A 24,764-nucleotide genomic window follows, 5' to 3' on the forward strand; every position below is an offset into this window, starting at 1 on the left:
GACTACCAGAGGACTCCTAAACCACCAGGTTACTCCTCCTTTCAAAAATCTTTAGTGCCTCCCAGAGAAGGGTGTTCTTTTGGCTAGAGAAAAATGCTATTTTTCTAATTCTCAAGGGGGAAAATTAATGGATGGATTTTTCACAAGTTTCTCTCTTGTAATTTTTTCTTGTCCACTTATTCTACTGATAACACAGAAAACATGAACAAATAGCAAACTTAAAGAAAAAAACATGGGGCCAGCCCCGTGGCTAAGTGGTTAAGTTCGTGGGCTCTGCTTTGACAGGCCAGGGTTTCGCCAGTTCGAATCCTGGGTGCGGACATGGAACCGCTCATCAAGCCATGCTGAGGGGGCATCCCACATGCCACAACTAGAAGGACCCACAACTAAAAACACACAACTATGTAGCAGGGGGCTTTGGGAGGAAAAAAGGGAAAATAAAATCTTTAAGGAAAAAAAAGAGGGGCCGGCCCAGTGGCACAGCAGTTAAGTATGCACGTTCCACTTCTCAGCAGCCTGGGGTTCACTGGTTCAGATCCCCAGTGTGGACATGGCACTGCTTGGCACACCATGCTGTGGTAGGCATCCCACATACAAAATAGAGGAAGATGGGCATGAATGTTAGCTCAGGGCCAGTCTTCCTCAGCAAAAAGAGGAGGATTTGGTAGTAGTTAGCTCAGGGCTAATCTTCCTCAAAAAAAAAAAGAAAGAAAGAAAAAAACCCAAAGCAATCAATCAGACCTATTTTTTTTCTTTTCAAGATTTTATTTTTCCTTCTTCTCCCCAAAGCCCCCCAGTACATAGTTGTATATTTTTACTTGTGGGTCCTTCTAGTTGTGGGACGCCGGACACCACCTCAGCATGGCTTGATGAGCGGTGCTTGGTCCACACCCAGGATCCAAACTGGTGAAACCCTGGGCTGCCAAAGCCAAGAGCTGCAAACTTAACCACTCAGCCATGGGGCTGGCCCCATTCAGACCTATTTTGATAGCATTTTTCTTACTGACTCATATTCATGATTGCGATTTTCATATTGCATATTTTTATATTTACATATTCTGCCAGTAAAATTAATTACTAATTTATAAGATTGAATTAAATGTCTGGCACCTGCACAAAGTTTGAGAATCATTAGACCTAACCACCATTTCTAGCTACATCTTCTACTCACTCATTCTTTGATCAGACATTTCACTGAATACCTATTATGTGCTCCTCACATCCTCCACTCAAGGTAAACTGGACTCTTTTCTGTATAATGAATATGCTCTGTACTCCCTCAGTGCCTTGCCTCTAATATTTCCTCCACCTGGAGTGCCTTTTCTCTCCATTTCTTCTTGTTAAAACTCAACTATCCTTCAAGGAACAGCTGCATCAAAGCCTCTCCCTCTCTCACCTTTCCATTGTCTTCATTTATTTCATTCTCCTCTGTGCTCTCAGTGCAGGTGGGGCTTGGATTACAGTATTCCCATCCTCCTCCATGTTACAGTTATCTGTGTACATGGACTACATTATATATTCCTTAAGGACATCTTTTTATTCCACAAAGAGGTTGAATATAATAGACATTGAACCATTGAAAGTTTAATTGAAAGAGAAAACCTTTTGTTTGACGGGATAAGTACCTAGAACAACCAAATCTAACATCATGATAAATTCTGACTCTCTTTAACTGAAAGAGCCCCCAAAATGTCCATATCTAGCTTGAGATACTGCAGACAACTTTTTCTAATGGAGACTATGTCAATTGACTCAATATTTGCTTCTGATTCAGGCTTGAAAATAAAGAGAGATAAACATCTACAACCATAAAAAGGCTAAGCTATTTGTTGACTTATGGGCTGGTTATCTCCAACTCCCCAGTGAATACAGTTACTCAACTCAAACAATTTCCTGAGGGTTGGACTTTGGCAGCTTCAAATTATTACATCATGTACAACAAGAGTTGTAAGCTAATAAAGGACAGAAAGGCTCAATTTTTCTTTCATAAGAACTTAGAAGAGAAACTGTCATTTACAACAAATTTGTCCAAAACCAGTTGGAAAGAAAATAAAAAGACAAGAAGACATGTTTCACTTTGTTATAACTACAAACTTTAAGAACTAAAAAATGAAAATTGCAGGCTACTTAGCCCCTCCTTATAAAGATCCAGAGGTGTATAGATAATTTACTGACTTCTAAGGGAGGCAGCATGATAGTGGAAAGAACATAGTGGTTCAAAGTGCAGCCTCTGCAGGGCAAACCACATCGCATAACTTCAGGAAACACCACACTCATAGTAGAGATCCAAGAGGTACCATTCCCAGAGAACACAACGTGAATTATACAACTTAGGGACCCAGAGTTAGCAAAGTAGAACAGATATGAACGGCACCACCTAACAATTGTGTCATCTTGACCAAGTTATTGAATCAGTTATTGAAGTCTCAGGTACCTCATCAGTAAAATGAGGTTAATAAATAACATCTATCTCATAGGACTGTTATGAGGATTAAATGAAATAATGCATAGATGTATAATTAGCCCAGTCCCTGGTATTTAGTAAGTGAGGCATAAATATTTTAATTATGATGATGATGAAGAAGAAGAAAATGAAACTACATTCCAATCCTGCTCCACCACTTTCAGGTCATTTACTCCTGTAATAAATGCAATTTGTTGAGAATATTCAACAAAATTATGTATGCAAAATACTTAGGGATAGGTACAAAATAGCAGTTCCATAGTAGCTATGATTATGATGACTGACCATCCCCTATACCCATCCTCCTCTCTCCCTCTTTCTCCCTTTCTCTTACATAAGCAAACACACACACACACACACACACACACACACACACAGTAAAAATTCTATGAGATTAAACTAAAATTGATAGTACAAACCCAAAGCCATATCAAAATGAGGGAAAATGTATTCTAAAAATAATACATTCTCAATACAATTCACCTAGACTACTGTAATAACTTCCAAACTATTATTCCTCTTCTAATTCTATCTATAAAATATTGCCAAAAACGAACTCTGATCACTACTAGCTCAGAAAACTTCAGTGACAAAATACAGTTAAAACTCCGTGGCTTTAAATGGCCTTCCACAATCAACTCATGCACATTTCCAACTCCATCCACCCCTACTCCCCTTAAAACACAAGAAAAGATTTGTTCTGTGTATACGCCCAGCATTTTGCTCAATAAGGAATATTACCCTCTTCCTCACTCCCATCTTCCCAGTCCTACCCAATACTAGTAACGCTTTCCACTCAGCAAACCTGTTTGAAGAAGCCATTCTGCTGGCAACTTACAGTAATAGAGACTAATGATAGTCACACCCTATTATCAGGAAGGAGTAATCATTTATATTAATTCTTTTCCCAAAGGACTGTCTAAATACTGCTCCCCATCAACTGGGGCTTAATCTCTTCCACCAGGAACTTCATTAATCAGTACTTAACCAGTACATTAGTACTTTATTAGAATACAATGTAGAAAGTTACACTGCCTTAAACTCAACAAATGCTTAATACTTGTTAAATAAAAGAAAAAACGAAGAGTTAAGTTTTGTGAAACACATTTTTCAGTTTAGAGATAACTCAGTTATAAGCATGACCAGTCATCTCTCTCTCTCTCTTTTCCCTGAATCGATTGCCTCAATCATATCACACCTATATCATACCTTGTGTTTCTAAAAGGTCTATGGAAGAAAGATACAGTCCTCCCTCAGTATCGGGGTAGAGGGTGGAGGGGATGTCAGGAGAAGACTGGTTCCAGGACCCACCACAGGTACCAAAACATGCAGATGCTCAAGTTCTTACAGTTGGCCCTCTGCATCCGCAGATAAGAAGGGCCAACTGCACTCTATGACCAGTAGGACAAACACAGCATTCTTTCTCAGACATCCCACTAATTAACACCAAACCAGTAACAGCGGTAGTAAGGGAAAGAGAATCAATAGCAATTACTTTAGGCCCCAGGATAGCAAAATGAAAACTATGAGTTCCATAAAGTTGCCCTATACAGTATTCTCCTCTAGTTCAATAACTTAGAACCAGAGATCTTTTTCCCTAATTTTTTAAACCACTAAGGCTTTTTAAATGTAAATGCTTGATTGCAACTATGTACTATTTATGAATCGTTATAAATACACCACTACCCAAATTATTTCAGCACAAACAATAATGAAAGCATGATGGCTGTATCAACAAGAGGAAAATAGGAAGGGAAGAGACTAACTGCACTGGCCTGACTCATTTCTGCTGGGAGAACACTGGTACTGAATGGCACAAGCAACTCCAGTGTGAGAGACCAAGCACATGACTGGGAAGGTGACAGAGGATACCAAGGAAAGAAGGGCATCTCTAAAGAACCCCTCCTCTGTGGGGGCAGGAGGTGGAAGGATGGGCAGGGATCCACTGAAATCTACTCTAAAAGCCTTCACAGTACTCAAACAAAAACGTGCTAGGAGACTCCAGGTTTTGAGCCAGGTCAAATCCCAGTTCTACCACTTACAACTGAAACCTTCAGCAAGTTACTTAGCCTCTCTGGCTCTTTCAGCTGTAAAATTATAATAATAGTAGCCACCACATAGTAACACCAACTCTGTGCTAAGCACCAGATACATGGTATGTCCTTTAATTCTCACAATTAATCTACCAAGTAGGGATTATTTTCCTTATTTTGCAGAAAATAAAAATCCATGATCTTTCTACCTATGTATGACAACTTCCCCGAGGGATAATACTATCTACCTGGCACGGTTGTGCTGGGAATTAGAAGTAAATGCAAAGCACTTAGCATAGAAACTAGCATCCGCCACACAGTAGGAGCTCAAGAAATCATTACTGTACAACTGCAACTACCACTTGACTAAGTGACTCAAATGAACAGTAATAAAATCCCACCAACAAGTTTTCCCTCACATCGTCTACCATAAAAATGGTAGTCCATATCCATCAGTGTCAAACACACACACAGTTTCTTTATTCAGGATCAAAACAAACAATCCAAGGAACTAGAAAACCCATTAAGAAAGTGATATTTGACCCAATCTGAATACCCAATATTAAATAATTTACTGTCAAAAGGATTACAGATCTCACACTTCAAGGGAGCAGGTGCTAATAAACAAATCTATCTAACTTCCCAAAAATAATTCCCAGAAGGATCTGTTATCCTGAAGTACTTAGCAAACCATTTCCCAGAATTGACAACAAATAGCCAAAATTTTAGTTAATTTTGCCAACAACAGTCTGTGAGAGGAAAAAAGAATCATTTTAATTCTGGAAGTAAAAGCTACTTTCCAGCTTAGCCAAAAAATAAGATATTTTCATTATTACTTTTATCAGTATGTTAATACTGAAAATAAGTACAAAGAAATTACAAATAACCTCTATTTGAAGGAAATTTAAAATACCAAACCCACAACACTTACCTTTAATTCTAACGAGCTCAAGAAAATCTAGGAGAATAGTTCTTTAAACAATAATAAAAAATCAGATTTCCAAAGCCTTAATAATCGAAACAGAGAGAAGAGCAGAAACAACAGGTCAGCATGAAAGAAGCCTCCTAAATGTTAAGACAGTCCTAAACCCTCAATTTCAAAGTTTAAACTATTGCTGTTAAAAGCAACACTTCACAAAGACTGACTAGTCCCCTACATCCCCGCATCGACTCAGTTTTACCACAAGCACAACACTTACCAGACAGCATACTCAACCTCCAGCAATCACAAGGGCATCTGTGGGGCAAGTGATACAAGAATGGGAGGGACAGGGGAAGAGCCAGAGTTGTGGGGAGGGCAAGGCATGGAGGGAGGAGACAACTGCAACTAGCAACAATGGGAGACTGAATCTAACCACAAAGGCTTCCCACAGAACAGGATAGCAGGGAAAGGGCAATTCTTCTTACCATCTACTAGGAACTGGGCACTGACAATTCACTATAAAGCTAAAAAGATGGAGGGAGTCTCCATGTAAATGCAAAAAAGTAAACTTAAGAAACTAATCAAAAGTAACTTGAAAGGACATATCACAAACTTCATAGAGGCTTAAGAAAAACAATTAGGAGGCTATTTCCTCCAGGGGCATTCCTGATGACAAAGGTCAGCAGTGTAACAATAACGTTTGCAGGGTGGCAGCTGCTCCCAGAGGGCCAGTCCTAAGAAACAGTCGTTCCCGCTACAGTCAAAAGGAGCACTAGAAGACACTTTCCTAGTGCTTTGGAGAAAAACCAAAACAACGTCATTGAATCCTTAATTCAGAATTCCAAGACTGTCTGGACTTAAATTAAATCATTTTAATAGGCAAAACTCCTCCAATTGTCCTAAACAAGACACACTTTTAAAGAAAATTATTGTGTAAACTGAGCTGTTGGATTCAAGAATCAATTTTAAAATGCATGGGATCTCAAAGGTTACCAACCCCAAAGGCAAGGACAGTGAAAGATCTCCACCCTTCTTTCAGGAAGAAACCAAGTTATATCACCAAGAACAAACAGCAGGCAGGGTCCTGCCCCCAAACATGCGATCAGTCAGCCCAGAACTTACATCTGTAAGCAGGGCAAAAAGGCCCCAGAGGACCAACACACACCCATCTATGTATTATTCCCAGTTATAAAACAACTTTATTAAAAGGAGTTGTTTTATAAGCAGACTGATGAAAAAACTCATCAGCAGGATCCTTGCCAAATATGAAGATCTGTTGTGTTTCTATAGGTTGAAAGAAAATAAATGAGTTGATTTTTTAAAAAGACTTAGTTAAGATTTATTGGTAAAATTAAACAGATGCAGGCATTGCCTAAAACTAATTATGTTCTTACACTTTAACAATATGCTAAACTAAAGTGGTTCTTTGGCAACAAGGGAAGTGCCAAAATTAAAAAAAAAATATATATATATATATATATATTATTGCTTTTCTTTTGCTAACCATTAGCATTCTAACTCAGGTCTTTTAGTGCTGGGTGGGGGTGGGGATGTTAGTGCTATTTCAGTGTGAAACACTGGATTTCTACTGATCAGTGCTAAAAGCAAAGAAACAATGAGTAAATATCTAGATCAAGCTCTCCAATCAAGTTGTTAAGAGATGGTTATATATTCACTGTAGACCTACTCAAATAAAACTAGAGTACTGGGGCAGAGTTACACAGCTTCAACCCTGGTTCAGTGCAACTAGAAACAGGATTTTTCATATCCCAGGCAGGCAAGGGAGGTGATCCACAGGGAAAACTCACCCTAATATATTATAATCTCTTTTGAAAGCCCCTCAGAAAATATTTCACATAAAACTCTTCTACATACTCAAATTCCACTTTGTATAAGTTATTTGGGGACATTTCTTATTTACTTTTTAAGACTGTACAGGAGATTCTGTATATATAGATTGAGAACCCTATGTCAAACACTGGTGGCCTCTCCACTCAAAATAAATTGAGTAATTATAGGTTTGTGTTAGGTAAGTGCCAAATTGCCTATAGGAGAGTTTTTGTGGGCATGATTGCAAGGCCAAGAGGGAGAGTGACATATATGATGAAATATATATCTACATATTTATAGATGTACATATTTAGATGTCCAGTTTAAATGTCCTGGGATCCTAAAGTTGGATGACCGGTTACAACAGTACTTTGTAAAACCAGGCCTCAACAAAACTTGTCATGTTTTTCAAGTACTTTGCTGGGAATGTTATAGCATAATAGCCCACCTTTGACCATAACAGACAAAGACCTCTGAAAAAATATTATTAGCAGGGAGAAACTACCTCTAAGACTTGAAAAAAACAATCAAGAGAAACCCAGGGGAGGGGAGAACATAGACTGAAAAGTCCTACTTGGTCAGATCCCACAACCTTTCATTATTAGTCTCCACTAGCAAGTGGGGTAGGGTACAGCAGAATGCTCGATTTAATGAAAGAACATTTTGCTTCTCTTAAAACCACAAAAGAGAAATTCTCTAATTTCTTAGAGAATTTTCCTAAGAAAAACCAAGGTGACTCCCTCCTGGAGTAACCCCAAAGCAAAATCATTTTTGCTGGTTTTTATTTCTGAGATGCTAATGTAATACTGATGTTGGCAGTAAAGGCAGGATCTGAGTGGCTCCAGAGTAGGAGGCAGATAGGAAAAAAAAAAAGCCTCTTAATTCTAGCACCCGAGAGAATAATTAGGAAATCTGGGGACTTTTAAATAAACTATAGAGGATTGAGGTGAGGGAGGGATAGGGTAGAAACTGCCTTATATCAAGTGGAAGCCCATAGAACAGTAGCATTTGATCCCTGGGCTATATGCTCAGAGGAAGGAAAAAAAAAAGCTTAATTCAGAGCTGTTAAACTGTAGTTTTGGAAAACGAAACTAAGATATGGACTTGATCTTAGTAAACAAGGAAATCAAGAGAAAATATTCTAGCCTTTGACTCTAGATTGTAAGGAAGAATATACTGGAAAGTCAATGGAAAACAATAAAACTATATAGCTAATTTGTATCTAGTTCTGATTCCGAGATTTATTCACACTGTTGGTAAATAGTGTGTGTACCTTAAATAGCTGGTTGTTTCACTCAAGTGCATATTACTAAGACATATATTGCAGGAAAGGAAGAAAAAAGAAGGAAAAAAACTACGATCCTAAGGACACATTTTGGAGAAATTGGCTGTTAACCACAGACCTAAGCAGCAAAACCATCCAAGAAAACTTCCGTTGTTTTTCTCACACAAATGGACTCTGAAATAGAGGAAAGGCAGTCAGGAGCCACTTATTTTGGTTTCCAATGTTATAATATCATTATTACTTAAATTTATACATTCAATTACATCTTGTATCATCCTAAAAATTATTTGAAATAGCATTATGTCATTATGAACATTAGCCAACATATCTCTAGATCAAGGGTTTAAAATTTCTTCAAATAGACTGAAAGCTCCTAGAGAGCAGTAAGAATATGAAATATTTCCAAAGTGCTCCACAGGACCACCTAAATGCTAATTTCACAGAAAGTGGTCAAAAATATGAATCTCTCATTCTCTTTTAAACCGTAAGCCTGAAAGTTTAAGGCAGAATCAAAAAAGAAGAAAGACATGCCTATTAAAAAAAAAAAGAAGAAAGAAGAAAATGATGAGGAGGGGAGGAGCTGACCAAATATCGAGTGGCAGTAAAAATTATGTTGGCAGCCTATTCCTATTCTGTAGACTCCAGGACAAACAATTTCAGACAAACCTTGTCAAGGTGATCTCATGAGACCACACAGAGTTTGAATTTACTACTTCCTGTAAATAGAGGAAGCCATTGAGCCCCAGTTATGCTGGTTTTTTTTTTTTTTTTGAGGAAGATTAGCTCTGAGCTAACTACTGCCAATCTTCCTCTTTTTGCTGAGGAAGACTGGCCCTGAGCTAACATCCATGCCCATCTTCCTCTACTTTATATGTGGGACGCCTACCACAGCATGGTATGCCAAGTGGTGCCATATCCACACCCAGGATCGAAACCAGCGAACCCTGGGCCACCAAAGCAGAATGTGAGCACTTAACCGCTGCGCCACCGGGCCTGCCCCTATCCTACTTCTATATCTGACACCATCCCTCCAATTTTCTCATACCATGTATGACCCCTACTGTATTATTTTTCTCATTTTCACCTGCTCTATCCTTATAACTTTATCCTAAACCTCTTCAAACTCTTAGAGCCCACCACTACTTCTAGAGCTCTTTCTACTAGTACTTTAACTCCAAATCTATAAAGATTTGGGACAGGCATAAGTGAGAGGATAAGGGACAAATGATGACAGTGCCAAAAGTCCAGGATGGCCACAAACTAAAATCAGGAATAAACTGAAGAGCAATTTGCTCCCAGTTCTGATAACCACCTCCCTTTGTCACTGAATTGATTATGTGTGCTAAAATACAAGATTCTAAAGGCAAAAACTCCTTAAAAGATTTCATAAGAACCAAAGTGAGTCTACAATTGTGGTAAGCTGTCAGCAAAGTAATTCATATTTTTGGCAATATTGTTTCCTGAATCATTTTTGGTCTTCTCTAACTATAGTGAAAGCTTCTGTAGTGAAAGCCTTTGTTGCAGTAAAGTGTAGTTTGCCCCGACACACTTCAGCAAACTACAACCGCTTTTGGGTAGAGCTACTAATAATGTATGAAGATAGACGTGCAATATTTTTCCCCACGTTTAACCGAACCCTAAAAATCACACAGTTGTGCCAAGGACAATTCAATGGGGGAAAGAATAGTCTTTTTATCCAATGGTGTTGAGACAACTGGCTATCTGTATGTAAGAGAATGAAGCTAGACTCCTATCTCACACCTTCCGTAAAAATTAACTCAAAATAGATCAAACATCTAAATGAATGACCAAAACTATAAAACTTTTAGGAGAAAATATAAGCATATATCTTCAAGATCCTTGATTAGGCAAAAGTCTTCTTAGATAAGACAAGGCAGCAAAAAGGAAAAATAGCTAAATTTGATGTCATCAAAATTAAAACTTCTATGCTTCAATGGACACCATCAAGAAAGTAATAAGACCACCCAAAGAACGAGAGAAAGTATTTTCATATTACATATCTGATAAGGCTTTTGTATCTAGAATATATAAAGAATTCTTACAACTGAATAATAAAAACAACTCATTTTAAATTGGGTATTTTAGGGGGCTGGCCCTGTGGCCTAGTGGTTAAGTTTGGTGCATTCCACTTTGGCAGCCCAGGTTCTGTTCCTCAGCATAGAGCTACACCACTCGTCAGTGGCCATGCTAGGGCAGTGACCCACATACAAAATGGAGGAAGACTGGCACAGATGTTAGCTCAGGGCAAATCTTCCTCAGCAAAAAAATAAAAATGGCTATTTTTTAAAACCCCAATTTAAAAAGTATCTGAATAGACATTTCCCCAAAGAAGATATGCAAATGGATAATAAGCCCATGAAAAGCTGCTCAACAATAGAGTATAGAAAGAGGGAGGAGTAACTTTGCAGAGGAGAAACCTGACAAACAGTGCTTCGGCATATGGACATAAAAAATCATGTCAATAATATGTACCCATGATATGATATATAGAATGGCACTGTATCTCTGTGATCTTTCTCCCCAAAACCCATAACCCCAGTCAACTCATGAGAAAAGAATCAGATAAATTCCAATAGAAGGGCATCCTACAAAATATTTGACCAGTACTCCTCAAAACTGTCAAGGTCATCAAAAACAAAGTTTGCAGGGGCTGGCCCCATGGCATAGTGGTTGAGTTTGGCCTACTCTGCTTCAGTGGTCCAGGTTTGCGGGTTCAGATCCCAGGCATGGACCCACACTACTCATCATGCCATGCTGTGGCAGCGACCCATATACAAAATAAAGGAAAGATTGCCACAAGTGTTAGCTCAGGGCTAATCTTCCTCAAGCAAAAAAGAAAGAGGAAGATTGGCAATGGATGTTAGCTCAGGGCGAATCTTCCTCAGGGGAAAAAAAAAACAGAGTGCAAAACCACTGTAGCCAAGAGGAGCCTAAGGAGACATGACAAGAAATGTAATGTGGAATTTTAGATGGGAACTTAGAACAGAAAAAAGACATTAGATAAAAACTGAAGAAATATGAATAAAATATGGGCTCTAGTTAATAATAACATATCAATATTGCTTCATTAATTGAAATAAATCTACCATACTAATGTAAGATGTTAATAATAGGGGAAATTGTGTGCATCTTGGGGCAGAGGGGACCATATGGGAACTCTCTCTACTATTTGCTCAATTTTTCTGTAAATCTAAAACTGTTCTAAAAAATAAAGTCTATTAGTAATAATAATCAAACAAACACAGGTTAGGTAAATTAAAACAATGAAATGAAAAACAAAACCACAATGAGATACCTCTTTTCCTCCAATATGATGGCTATAATCAAAAAGACAGATAATAACAAGTGTTAACAAGATGTGGAAAAATCTTAACCCTCCTACACTGCTGGTGGAAATGTAAAATGTTGCAACCACTTTAGAAAACGGTCTGGCAGATCCTCAAAAGATTAAACACAGAGTTACTATATGACCTAGCAATTCTATTCCTAGGTATATATACCCAAGAAAAACTACAACATATGGTCACTCAAAAACTTGTACATGAATGTTCATAGCAGCATTATTCATAACAGCCAAAAAGTGGAAACAACTCAAATGTACATCAACTGATGAATGGATAAATAAAATGTAGTATACTCATATAATGGAATATTATTCAGCCATTGTAAGAATGAAGTACTAATACATGTACAAATCTAGAAAACATTAAGTCAGTCACAAAAGGCCACCTACTATATGATTCCAAATATATGAAATGTCCAAAAATGGCAAATTATAGAGACAGAAAGCAGATTAGTGGTTGCCTAGGGCTGAGAGAAGGTGTAAAGGAAATGGAAAGTGACTGTTAACAAGTATAGCATTTCTTTTCGGGGTGATAAAAATGTTCTAAAATTGATTGTGATAATGTTTGTTCAACTCTGTGAATATATTAAAAACTATTGAATTGTACACTTTTATTAAATGGGTGAATTGCATGGTATGTAAATTATATCTCAATAAAGCTGTTACTTAAAAAAATCACAGTTTCCTTTTCATTTTTTTTCTTTTTTTTGCTGAGGAAGATTTGCCCCAAGCTAACATCTGTTCCCAATCTTCCTCTTTTTGCTTGAGCTAACATCTACGCCAATCTTGCGCTATTTGGTATGTGGGTCACCACCACAGCATGGCTGCCAATGAGTGGTGTAGGTCCGCACCTGGGAACAAAATCCAGGCAACCAAAGTAGAGCAAGCCAAGCTTAACCATCAGGCCCCGGGGTTGGCCCCCACAGTTCCTTTTTTGCAAAACAAGGACACTCTGTTTCATGTCTGTGGTTTAAATTAGGTCTCCATAAACAACAGCAGCTGCCACCTGGTAAAACTAGATGGCTTCAAGTGCTTGGCAAACAACTTCTGTGTGTATGAGATGTTGAAGAGTTGTTTTCAAAGAATATATAGGCAAAGAAAATCAGGCTGTCAGTGCATTCTTACTCTCTGACACTGTCATTTAATTCAGGACAGAATGCGATTACCGTTTCCCTAATCAAGAAGACAACAGTGTTGGGCCGGCCCAGTGGCGCAGCAGTTAAGTGCACACGTTCTGCTTCTCGGTGGCCCAGGGTTCACTGGTTCGGATCCCGGGTGCAGACACAGCACCACTTGGCAAAAGCCATGCTGCGGTAGGCGTCCCGTGTATAAAGTAGAGGAAGATGGGCATGGATGTTAGCTCAGGGCTAGTCTTCCTCAGCAAAAAGAGGAGGATTGGCAGTAGTTAGCTCAGGGCTAATCTTCCTCAAAAAAAAAAAAAGAAAAGAAAAAGAAGACAACAGTGTTACTATTAATTACATATATGTCCAAAGTGGATGGAGACAGATAATCCACGTTGAAAAAAATAAGGCTGAAAATGCCACCAAAATAGCACAGCAGCAAAAGTCACAGTACGTGTTTGGTGTCTGGGTGGAAAGACAGAACAGATAAACAGGGCAGACTGAAATAGTAGTTGCTGGGCACACTCTTTGCTAACGAATTACAAACATTCCCCCCACGTGCCTATAGAAATCCTTCCTGTTGCTTTTTGGGCATGTTTCCCTAGAGTACTCACTCAGAAGCTGACTTAAAACCATTTGTTTGACAATCTGACTGTACCCAGGGTGCACAGAAAACAGAGAGTTAATGAACCTTTGATGAGTGAAAAGGGGTCTGAAGGAAAGGAAAAAAATGGGCAGGTATTTACCTTTATTAAAAAGATTTAAGCACCACTCCTGAGTTGGTGATCTGAACTGGGAATAAGGGAAAAGAGAGACATGACAGCATAGCATTAACGGTTTGGGAAAGGAAATTGGCCCTTTGTGCCAATTTAATTTCTTTTCTTAAACAAGCAAACAATTTAGGGGCCAGCCCTGTGGACAAGTGGTTAAAGTTGCACATGCTCCACTTTGGCAACCCAGGCTTTGCAGGGTTCAGATTCCAGGTGCAGATCTACTCCACTCATCAACCATGCTGTGGAGGCACCCCACGGACAAAGTAGGGGAACACTGGCATAGATATCAGCTCAGGGCTAATCTTCCTCAAGCAAAAAAAAAAAAAAAAAGAGGAGGATTGGCAACGGATGTTGGGTCAGGGCAAATCTTCCTCACAAAAAAAATTAAATCCTCATAAAGAAAGGAAAAAATGTAAATGTGCAGTTCACAGAAAGAAAAAATAGATGACCAATAAAGATAGAAAAAATGTCCTATTTCATTCATATTAAAGAAATGCAAAAGAAAAATCCATACCATTTTTCATATCTCAGACTGCCAAATATTTAAAAATTGGATAAAACCAGTATAGGTGAGGGTGTGGAGAAGGGTAAATTCTCATTTACTCTTGGTAGGAATAAAATAAATTTGGCAGCATTTTTCAATTTTAAATGTCTTATACCTTTTATTTCAACAATTCAACTTCCAGAAATTTATCCTATAGTTTGCACAGATAAATGTACAAGGATATTTATAGCTGTACTGTTTGTAATAAATAAAAACTAAGTGTCTGTCAATAATGGACTGGTTAAATTATGGTAGGTCTCATTTGGGAATATTTACAGATGAATAATATATATAGGATTTACTTCAAAATAATTATGGGTTGACTAGAGGGGAGTATAGATGAAACACGATTGATCACGTATTTAATAATTCATGAAGCTGGTGATGGGTACATGTGGGTTCATTACACTCTTCTCCTTACTTTTGTATAAGTCTTTTTTTTTTTAGGAAGATTAGCCCTGAGCTAACATCTGTTGCCAATCCTCCTCTTTTTGCTAAGGAAGACTGGCCCTGAGCTAACATCCGTGCCCATCTTCCTCTACTTTATATGTGGGACACTTGCCACAGCACGAGCTTGCCAAGCAGTGCCATGTCTGCACCCGGGATCCGAACCGGTGAACCCCGGGCTGCAGGAGCAGAACATGTGAACTTAACCACTGCACCACCAGCCGGCCCCACTTTTGTATAATTTGACATTTCCCATAATAAAAAGATACAAACGTATGAAACAACTTCACTGAAGGGGGTAGTGGATAAAGGTACTGACCTAAGTAACTTTCGAGATGACTGGAATCTGTTAAGACTAAAGACACAAGAAACTTTATATTAGCACCCTACTCCAGCTAGTGAAGCTATTTCCCACAGGTGTACAGCTTAACAATTCTGAAACCACTATACATGTATACTGGAATTGAACAATTAAGTAAATGAATGGCAGATGGTGGAAGGTTTCTGACTTTCGGAATGGGAGGTTACAGATAAGCCAGGGAAAAAGCTAAAATGATCAATGTGGTAATGGATTAGAGTTGGAATATGAACTTGTGTTCAGCTTAATGAAGATACAGATGTTACATCTAGAAATATTTATAGATATGTGTATATGTATACACATGTATATTTACTTGCTCTGTCAGCTGAAAAGTACTTAGAATCAATGACACCCCCGTTGCAACAAGCACACCTAGAGCAGAGATCCTAATTTCTTTTTTTTTAGGAAGATTAGCCCTGAGCGAACTACTGCCAGTCCTCCTCTTTTTGCTGAGGAAGACTGGCCCTGAGCTCACATCCATGCCCATCTTCCTCTACTTTACACATGGGACGCCTACCACAGCATCACTTTTGCCAAGGGGTGCCATGTCCGCACCAGCGATCCGAACCGGGGAACCCTGGGCCGCTGAGAAGCAGAACGTGCACACTGAACCACTGCGCCACCGGGCTTCCCTGAGATCCTACTTTCTAATATCACTCTTCAATAAAAGGAAGGAAGGTTCCTTGGAGAAATGGCTGATTCTAGGACTGGGACAGAAAATATACAAGATGAGCCTGGAGAATCTTGTAATGTCAGAAAGTAAGGAAATACTCAAAACAAAACAAAACAAAAATCCTGAATTAATGGAGGCATGTCAAAGGACACAGGAGACAACCAAAGGAGCTCCCAATGGCTAAATCTGAAACAATTTGAGCAAAAAAATAATGTTTGATTATAACCTAAAGTATAAAATAAATATCTATGAGTCCATACTGATATAAAGAAAAGACTAAATAAATAAATGGGGAAGAACAAATCTCCCTTGCAAAAGAATTCCAAATAATTTATACAGATACTCCACCTGCAAAGATGAGGAGCATAAATCCCACTACTTAAGGGAGGACCGCGCATAGAGACTTCCCTCCAGAGAGTACAGTATGGAAATGGGGAAGGGGAAGAGTAACTTCAGTGGAGAAACCTGACAACCTCAGCCAGGTGATCAAGGTCATTATCAACAAGGAGAAATCATGTTGATAATATGTATCCTTGACATGATGTGATGAGAATGACACTGTATCTCTGTGATCTTCCACCCAAAAACCCATAACCCCAGTCTAATCATAAGAAAAACCAACAGATAAATTCCAATGGAGGGGCAACCTACAAAATACTTGACCAATACTCCTCAAAACTGTCAAAGTCATCAAAACTGAGAAACTGTCACAGCCCAGAGGAGCCAAAGGAGACATTATGAGCAAATGTAATGTAGTATCCCAGATGGAATCCTGGAACAAAGAAAGGACATTAGGTAAAACCTGAGGAAATCTGAACTTCAGTTAATAATCATGCATCAACATTGGTTCACTAATAGCAATAAATGTACCCTAATTTAAGATGCTTAATAGTAAGGGAAACTAAGTGAGGAAGTATATGGGAACTCTCTGTGCCATCATCTCAATTTTTCTGTAAGTCTAAAACTGTTTTTAAAAATAAAACCTACTTTAAAGTTTACAGAAAAGATAGGAACTTAATAAAAATCAGTAGTACAAAATCACATACAAGTGGGAAAATTACATAACAAAGGAAAAACAAATCACATCAAATAACTTCTGGTGTATCTACTACTCCAAAAAGGATATATTCCAGTGAAATATGGTTTCATAGGAACTAGCCCAAATCATGATAAAAATATCCAGAATATTTTTTTTAAATCTTAACACAAAGAAAATGGTTTAGGGAATACTACTACATTTTTATTAAGTACTCACTATTTCCTTTGCACAGACAAGACAAACAAGATGGCATTAGAACCTATTCACCCTTAGAATCAGAAGAAGGAACTATAAAGATTCTCTAAGGTTCCAAGAGGTTAGGCCTGAGAACGTTTATGTGATCATATAATAACGCAGTCCCTACCATCTGTGTGTAAGTGGAAATTTGGTATATTTTAAATGCATTAGAAAAGGTTGCTATTTAAAGGATTGTTAAATTATTTTAAAAAGCAAAACATCCTTTTTATTTCTTTTGTAAATTTTATGTCCACATAAAATAAAAATATTTAAAGAAGAGCACATGAGGATGGATGGAACAAGACGGAATGAAGCAAGACCATTGATTCTATTTGATCTTAAAACAAGTCTGATAAGACAGTTCTACACTGTACTTCCCACCTATTCATGAGTTATATCTTAAATATCTTAATGTATTAAATACTTACTGAGCATCTACTGTAAGCCAGACAGCCACAGTGCTAATATTTGAGGTGCAAAGATGACTAAAATCAGGGGACATTCAAAGTGTTCACCATCTAATGAGGGAGAAAGAAAAACTATAACAGAAATATGAACAAAGTCTCTTGGGAAGTTTTTAAAGGCTTTCTAGAAAAAGTCATATCTGAATTAGGTTTCAACACTATTGTATAGTAAAGAATTTGACTTGTCTTTGTCCCTGGTTCCTGGGAGGAAAGCCTCTAAACTTTTGGAATTTCCCAAGTGATATGTGTAGTACGCACAATTCCAGTTTTATTATAGCAAAAATTTATAAATCTGAACCAGCAAAAGGAGAAATGCATAGGGCAAAGTCTGGAGGGCCCTAAAAGCAAAGCTTCTGTGTCCTTAGGATGTGTCACCCTCCCAGCACATCAATGTGTATCACCAACAAGGGAAGCTCACTGACTGCCAATGTTCAGAGTTTTTACTGGGGCTTCATTATGTAGACACAAATGATTGGATCATTGCTATGTGACTGAACTCCGTCTCCAGCCTCCCTCTACCTCCCAGAGGTCAGGCTGATATCACGTGGCTCAAAGCCCCAACCCTCTAATCACATGGTTGGTCTTTCCAGCATGACCAGCCCCTATCTTGAAATTATCCAGGAGTACACTATGAGTCACCTGGTTAGCATAAACTCAGTGTGGCTGGAAGGACTCACAATGAATAACAAAGACACTCATGTCACTTGGGAAAAGACTGCAGAGGTAGATTTTACACAAAATTTTGGAAACAAAAGCAGATGAATATGTGGTAGTTGATTAACATACCAGAGAAAGAACTGGAAGGTAAATGGTGGCAACCAGAAGCATTCATACTCCCACTACAGAACCCAGGAAAGGCTCAGGAATTGGAAACCATTGCAGGTGGAATTTTAAGATGGGACTTAAAAATGGAACAGCAATTAAAAAATGAGTTTAAGAAGCAGTTAGATGCTTCAGATTCTCTCTTTCAACCCAATACAGCCAGGCAAATGCCCTCCCCACTACAGCTGAAGAATGTAGGCTACTTTCTGAAGAGTAAGAGCCAGAGACGGTATAATTCTGGGACACCAGGCACAACTAAATTGGGTGAGATGCCTTATTTAAAATAGAAAACTTTTACTTTAATAAAAAGTTAAAACTTGAAAAAGAATGGGGAGATTAAGTAAAAGTCTATATACTAAATGGGGAGATCCCCAGTCCCCCTTCTCCCTCTCAGCACCAAACCACTGGCAGTCAGACTCTATACTCTCCAGGCAGGAGATTGGAGGATTTCCATCTGGGAAAATTGACCAGTCCAAAAGAATACCTATAGATACTGACAGCTGATGGTACCTCAAACAGAAAAAAAGAGAGAGAGAGAGAGAAAGCTGGAAGGAAACAGACAATCCAGAGAATCCAAGAAAACGAAAATATAAAACGTATTTCTCAGACAGGTAAGATTTTGCATCTATAAAACAAGAAATTAAAAATTCAATAGAAGGTTTGAAAGACAAATTTAAGGAAGTCCTGGGGCCGGCCTGTGGCTGAGTGGTTAAGTTCTCGCGCTCCGCTTTGGCATCCCAGGGTTTTGCTGGTTCAGATCCTGGGCGCAGACACGGCACCACTCGTCAGGCCACACTGAGGCAGCGTCCTGCATGCCACAACTAGAAGGACTCACAACTAAAATATACAGCTATGTTCTGGGCGGACTTGGGGAGAAAAAGCAGAAAAAAAAAAATGTAAGGAAATCCCCCGAAAAGCAAAATTAAAAGACAGAAATAGCAGAGAAAAGATAAGAGATTTAAAAATCAGAGAATCTGTCCAGGCTTTCCAGAAAAAGAGAAGAGGAAAGAATCTGAGAAAAAATACAAAAAGTATCCCAGATTTTAAGATCATAAGTTTTCAAGTTTAAAGGAACCACAAAGTCCCCAGCACAACAAATTTAAAAAACCCACACTAAGCACAGATAACTGCAGAACACTAAGGATAAAGAGAAAATTCTGTAAGTTTCTAGAAAGAGGAAAAAAAAGAAGTAACTATACAAAGGAATGGAAATCAGAAACAGCGTCAGATCGCACTATATATAGTACATATATATATATTATATATAATACAGTAAATGTAGTTAATACCACTGAACTATACACTTAAAAATGGCTAAAATGGTACGCTTTATGTTACGTATATTTAACAAAAAAAAATATTTTTAAAAAAGAATGATGGATCACTTCACTGGTCAGATCCCAACTCCTAGACAAGAATCAGGCCATATGAAAACACTATATTTTCTGTAGAATGCTGAAGTAAATGTATGCATTGCAAATGTCACTCAGTCTCTGTTTTACTAGAAATTACATATCTTTATTTATTTATTAATAAACTACCATTTGTTCTTATAAAAATAAAATACAAAGAATCACATCAGACTTTTCATCAGCAACACAGGAAGAAAGAAAATAACAATATCTTCAAAATTAGAAGAGAAAAGGATTTCAACAAAAAATTCTATTCCCAAATACAGTATTATTTAATTTTGAGGGTAAAATGAAAACATTTTAATATATGCAAGGTTTCAAAAATTTTATCCCCTGTAAACGTTAACTCTCAGAAAGCTTCTAGAGGATATGTACTTCATGAAAATGAGGGAGTAAACCAAGAAAGAAGATGACATGTAATTCAGGAAACAGAGTTCCCAGGATGACAGAGAGAGACAATCCCAGGTTGACAGATATAGAGCAGGCCTAGGTAACAATCAAGCCATACCAGAGCAGAATGTAGAAGGACATACAAGGTAGGTCTCTAAAGGGTGAAAAAAAAAAAAGACTGATAAATTATCTGCTGGATTTGAAGAATGGAGCAGAGTTTTATGGGCCTGGCTAAGAGTCTGGGAATGATTTAATGATCAGAACTTTAAAAGCTGAGCAAATGAAAAAAGCAAGGCAATTATTATGCCTAAGGAAAATAAAAAGTTGTATAAGAAAAGAATTATAATCACTGTACATTATGCAGCTCAGGTTCAATATTTGTATAATATAAAATGATTTAACCCCCCAAATTACATAACTATATTGAGACTATAAGGGACAAGATGTATATGCATTTAAAAGAGCCAAAAACTCATCATCTATGGCATTTTATGTATGTTTAATTATTTGTTTTTTGAAGAAGATTAGCCCTGAGCTAACATCTGCCACCAATCCTCCTCTTTTTGCTGAGAAAGACTGGCCCTGAGCTAACATCCGTGCCCATCTTCCTCTACTTTATATGTGGGACACCTACCACAACATGGCGTGCCAAGCGGTCCCATGTCCATACCTGGGATCTGAACCGGCGAACCCCGGGCCACCAAGAAGCAGAACGTGCAAACTTAACTGCTGCGCCACTGGGCTGGCCCTGATTTTATTTTTTAATAGCTTCAGATTTGCGTGGCTTTCTCTCTGAGGTTGGCACAAACAAATCAGCTGCATAATGTTAGTAATCCCCTTGGGCACTGCTAGGCAACAGCTGAGCAAAGCACTTTGAGGAAATGGTAAGAAAAAGAACAATTTGAACCAATAACTATGGAATTTGTCCTGACTAGGGACACTTATGTCTTTCAGCACTCTGAGTAAGAAATTTACTTAGAAAGTTCCTAACTAGTTTCCTGGAAAATATCTGTGATCCAGAGACAAAGCAATCTACTTCTAATACTTGGGAACTACAGTATGAACAAGATTAGTGCCATAGGCTCAAACAGTTGGTTCACTTTGATCAATGCCAACACAAACAGATTTTGTTCATTCTATCAGTTCCAGATGAAAAACGGCACAGGTGAAGTCAGGATAAAGGGAAAACTTTTGATTTGTTTAGGGAATAGAAAGTAATTTAGACCGGCTGAAAGAATAAAATAGTGGGAATCTAACTAGAAATAAAGCCAGAATCACTGGTCAGTCTTTGATAATCAATGGAAGATCAACAGGAAAGTGAAAAAGAGCAAAGTGTACCATTTTACTCAGTTTTCAAAAGTCGCTGGTCTTTAGTGGAGCTCAAGGAGAGTATTATCAGAGCCAATCCACAGGCAGGACTATGGTGGGACACATAAGGCTCCCAGGTGCAAAACTTAAAGAGGCACGCACTCTCAGGATTGTGCATACACAGCATCACTTGATTGACCCTGAGAGTGAGTGCCTCCTTAAATTCTGGATTTGCACAACCCTTAGTATCCTTATTTGCAGGCTAAGCACTTGATTTTCCTCATCTATAATAGCCAAAAAGTGGAAACAATCCAAATGCCTATCAATGCACGAATGGATACATAAAATGTGTTATATTCATACAGTGGAATATGGAATATTTTTTGGCCGTAAAAAGGAATGAAATATTGACACATACCACAACATGGTTGAACCTTGAAAATATTATGCCAGGTGAAAGAAACCAGTCACAAAAGACCACATATTGATATTTTATGATTCCATTTATATGAAATGTCCAGAATAGAGAAATCTAAAGAGAGAGAAGTACATTAGTGGTTGCCAAGAGCTAGAGTTTGGAGTGGAAATAGTGGGTGACTGCTAATGGATATACAATTTCTTTTCGGGGTGACAAAAATGTAATAAGATTGATTGTAGTGACAATTGTAACAACTCTGTAAATACACTAAAAACTTTTGAATTGTACATTTTAAATGGGTAAAGTGTATGGTATATGAATTATATCTCAATAAAACTGTTATTTTAAAAACAGGTGCTTAGTAACTATCCATTGAAAGGAGGAATAAAAAGGATAAAAGTCATTGTGGAATAAGGACTGCAAACTGAATGTAGAAAGGGAGTTATTATTTCTTTTCATGGATTTTTAGAGGAGGCATAGGAAAAGACAACTCTAAATCAGATTTCTTTACTTTGCCCAATTAAAATCATGGCCAGAGTTTGGTTCATACAGATTTCCTACTCAAAATAACCTGCTATGTGGCAATTTGTGGTTTAAACATTGGTCTTGATTGATAAAGCATGAATAATATAAATGGTATTCTCAATATCAGTAAATATGCTAAAGCTCTGAGGTGTCTAAAATTTACCTTTGTAATTACAAAGTTTCTTATTTCAATTCTGTGAAATAACTAGAAGTTTCCTTTGAGCTGGAGGCTCCAGGAAGAATGAAAACCCAAGACTAAAATGATATTCCCTCCCTCTGAGGTTCCCCAACACTGAAGGAACACATGATGGAATTCTCAGTTGTTCACAAGCACCTTTCTTGTCTTCAATGACCATGAGTAAAGATAAATAAGAGGCTGAAAGAAATGGCAAAAGAGGATCAAGAAACTTACTTTCTTTTGCCACTATAAAGCTTTCACTGGGGGTCAACATCCAGGACAGGATGTACCAACAAAGGAAATGGATCTGCACAGAGAAGCAAGAGCTGAGCCCAGGTCAGAAATAAGACAATGGTACACAAACAAGGAGAAAGTTCTGTTGTTGTTGCTGTTTTTTAAAGATCTTATTTTTCCTTTTTCTCCCCAAAGCCCCCCGGTATATAGTTGTGTATTTGTAGCTGTGGGTCCTTCTAGTTGTGGCATGTGGGATGCCACCTCAGCATGGCTTGATGAGCAGTGCCATGTCCATCCCCAGGATTCGAACTGGCAAAACCCTGAGCTGCTGAAGCAGAGCGTGTGAACTTAACCACTCAGCCACAGGGCCAGCCCCAAGAAAGTTCTGTTTTATAGTGAATGAATTTTGCTACAAGCCTGACTATGAAGCTACTATGTTATCTAAAAGATATTTATTCAGAAATTTCTTCTTAGGAGCAAACAAAAATTTTTTCTTCTGGGAATTGCAAACAAGTCATTGACTTCCTGCCAGCTTTATACTAAAAACCTACTTTCATGTCTTAGGAAACAATGAACCTACACACAGGTCAAAATAAGACCAAGAAAAATATATTTTGCAAGAGTCCAATATAGTCTTATCCTCAGCTTTTGTTTTCATGCAAAAACTCAAATGCTATTTGAAAAATGTATTTTGTAGAACATGTTTCCTACTTTCAGCATAGTACAGAAAGGTATTGTTAACAGAAAGCGCTAAAATACTGAAGCATGGATTTCAGAAAAGTTCATTAGTTGCAATACCAGCAACGACAGGGCTATATTTCCTTTTTGCAAAAAGCTAAGTAATTAATGTAATAGCTTTTTCTTAAAAGCCACTGGTCTATAATGAACATTTATATAGCCAAACTGAAAGAAATAAGAAACACTCCAGAAGAGTAATAGAAGATTAAAAACATTTTTTTTTCCTGAGAAAGATTGGCCCTGAGCTAACATCCATGCCCATCTTCCTCTACTTTATATGTGGGACACCTGCCACAGCATGGCTTGATAAGCAGTGTGCAGGTCGGCACCGGGGATCCGAACTAGCAAATCCTGGGCCACTGAAGCAGAGTGCACAAACTTAACCACTATGTCACTAGGCCAGACCCTAAAAACATTTTTGTACATACTACAATTATATAAATATTCATGTATGTGTCTGATATAAACCATCAATAAAGAAAGAGAGAAAGAAAGAATTCACAAATTTATTATACACCACTGTCCCCAAAACAAAACTAAATAGAATTTGGATAAGCCTTTTCCATAGATGTATTCTGTGGGGGAAAATGACTGAAAAGTGAAGCTCAAAGTGAATTCCACTTTCCCACCAATTCTCACTAAACATAAAAAAAGTGTGCTTTTTTTTTTTGAGGAAGATTAGCCCTGAGCTAACATCTGCTGCTAATCCTCCTCTTTTTGCTGAGGAAGACTGGCCCTGAGCTAACATCCGTGCCCATCTTCCTCTACTTTATATGTGGGATGCCTATCACAGCATGGCTTGCCAAGCGGTGCCGTGTCCGCACCCGGGATCCGAACTGGCGAACCCCAGGCCACTGAAGCAGAACATGCGAACTTAACTGCTGCACCACCGGGCCAGCACCCATATTTTTAATATTTACAGACCAACTTAAAAACTTTAGTGGAGACATGATCAAGTTGGTGAGTGGCTCGGCATTAACCTGGACATTGGAATTCATTTTCAGTATTGTTTCTTCTAGAAGCAATATTGTTTCTCTAGCAGCTAAATGTTCCTTTCAGTATTTCATATTATTTTCCCAACTCCATACCCAACCTTGGCTACTCTTCCCAATGCTCAACAATTTCTTTTATGCCTGGAAAATCTCTTTACTTAACACACACAGTTCCCAGAATGTTTTCCTC

The 24,764-nt window shown here is 38.1% G+C and overlaps 1 protein-coding gene across 19 annotated transcripts in view; it reads right to left on the reverse strand.

The window, feature by feature from the left end:
- The window catches only part of USP54 (ubiquitin specific peptidase 54), a 113,411-nt gene that overhangs the window by 79,141 nt on the left and 9,506 nt on the right, over window positions 1–24,764 (reverse strand). For 4 of the 19 annotated variants that reach the window (XR_011495646.1, XR_011495641.1, XR_011495643.1 and 1 more), the window contains exon 1: window positions 5,697–5,829. The exons of 11 other annotated variants lie outside the window; for them this stretch is intronic. The gene's annotated coding sequence lies outside the window, so the exon portion shown is untranslated. 4 more of the 19 variants (XR_011495651.1, XR_011495644.1, XR_011495652.1 and 1 more) reach the window with 3 other exon arrangements.

Source organism: Equus asinus, chromosome 2 (genome assembly GCF_041296235.1).
Source record: "Equus asinus isolate D_3611 breed Donkey chromosome 2, EquAss-T2T_v2, whole genome shotgun sequence".
NCBI lineage: Eukaryota > Metazoa > Chordata > Mammalia > Perissodactyla > Equidae > Equus > Equus asinus.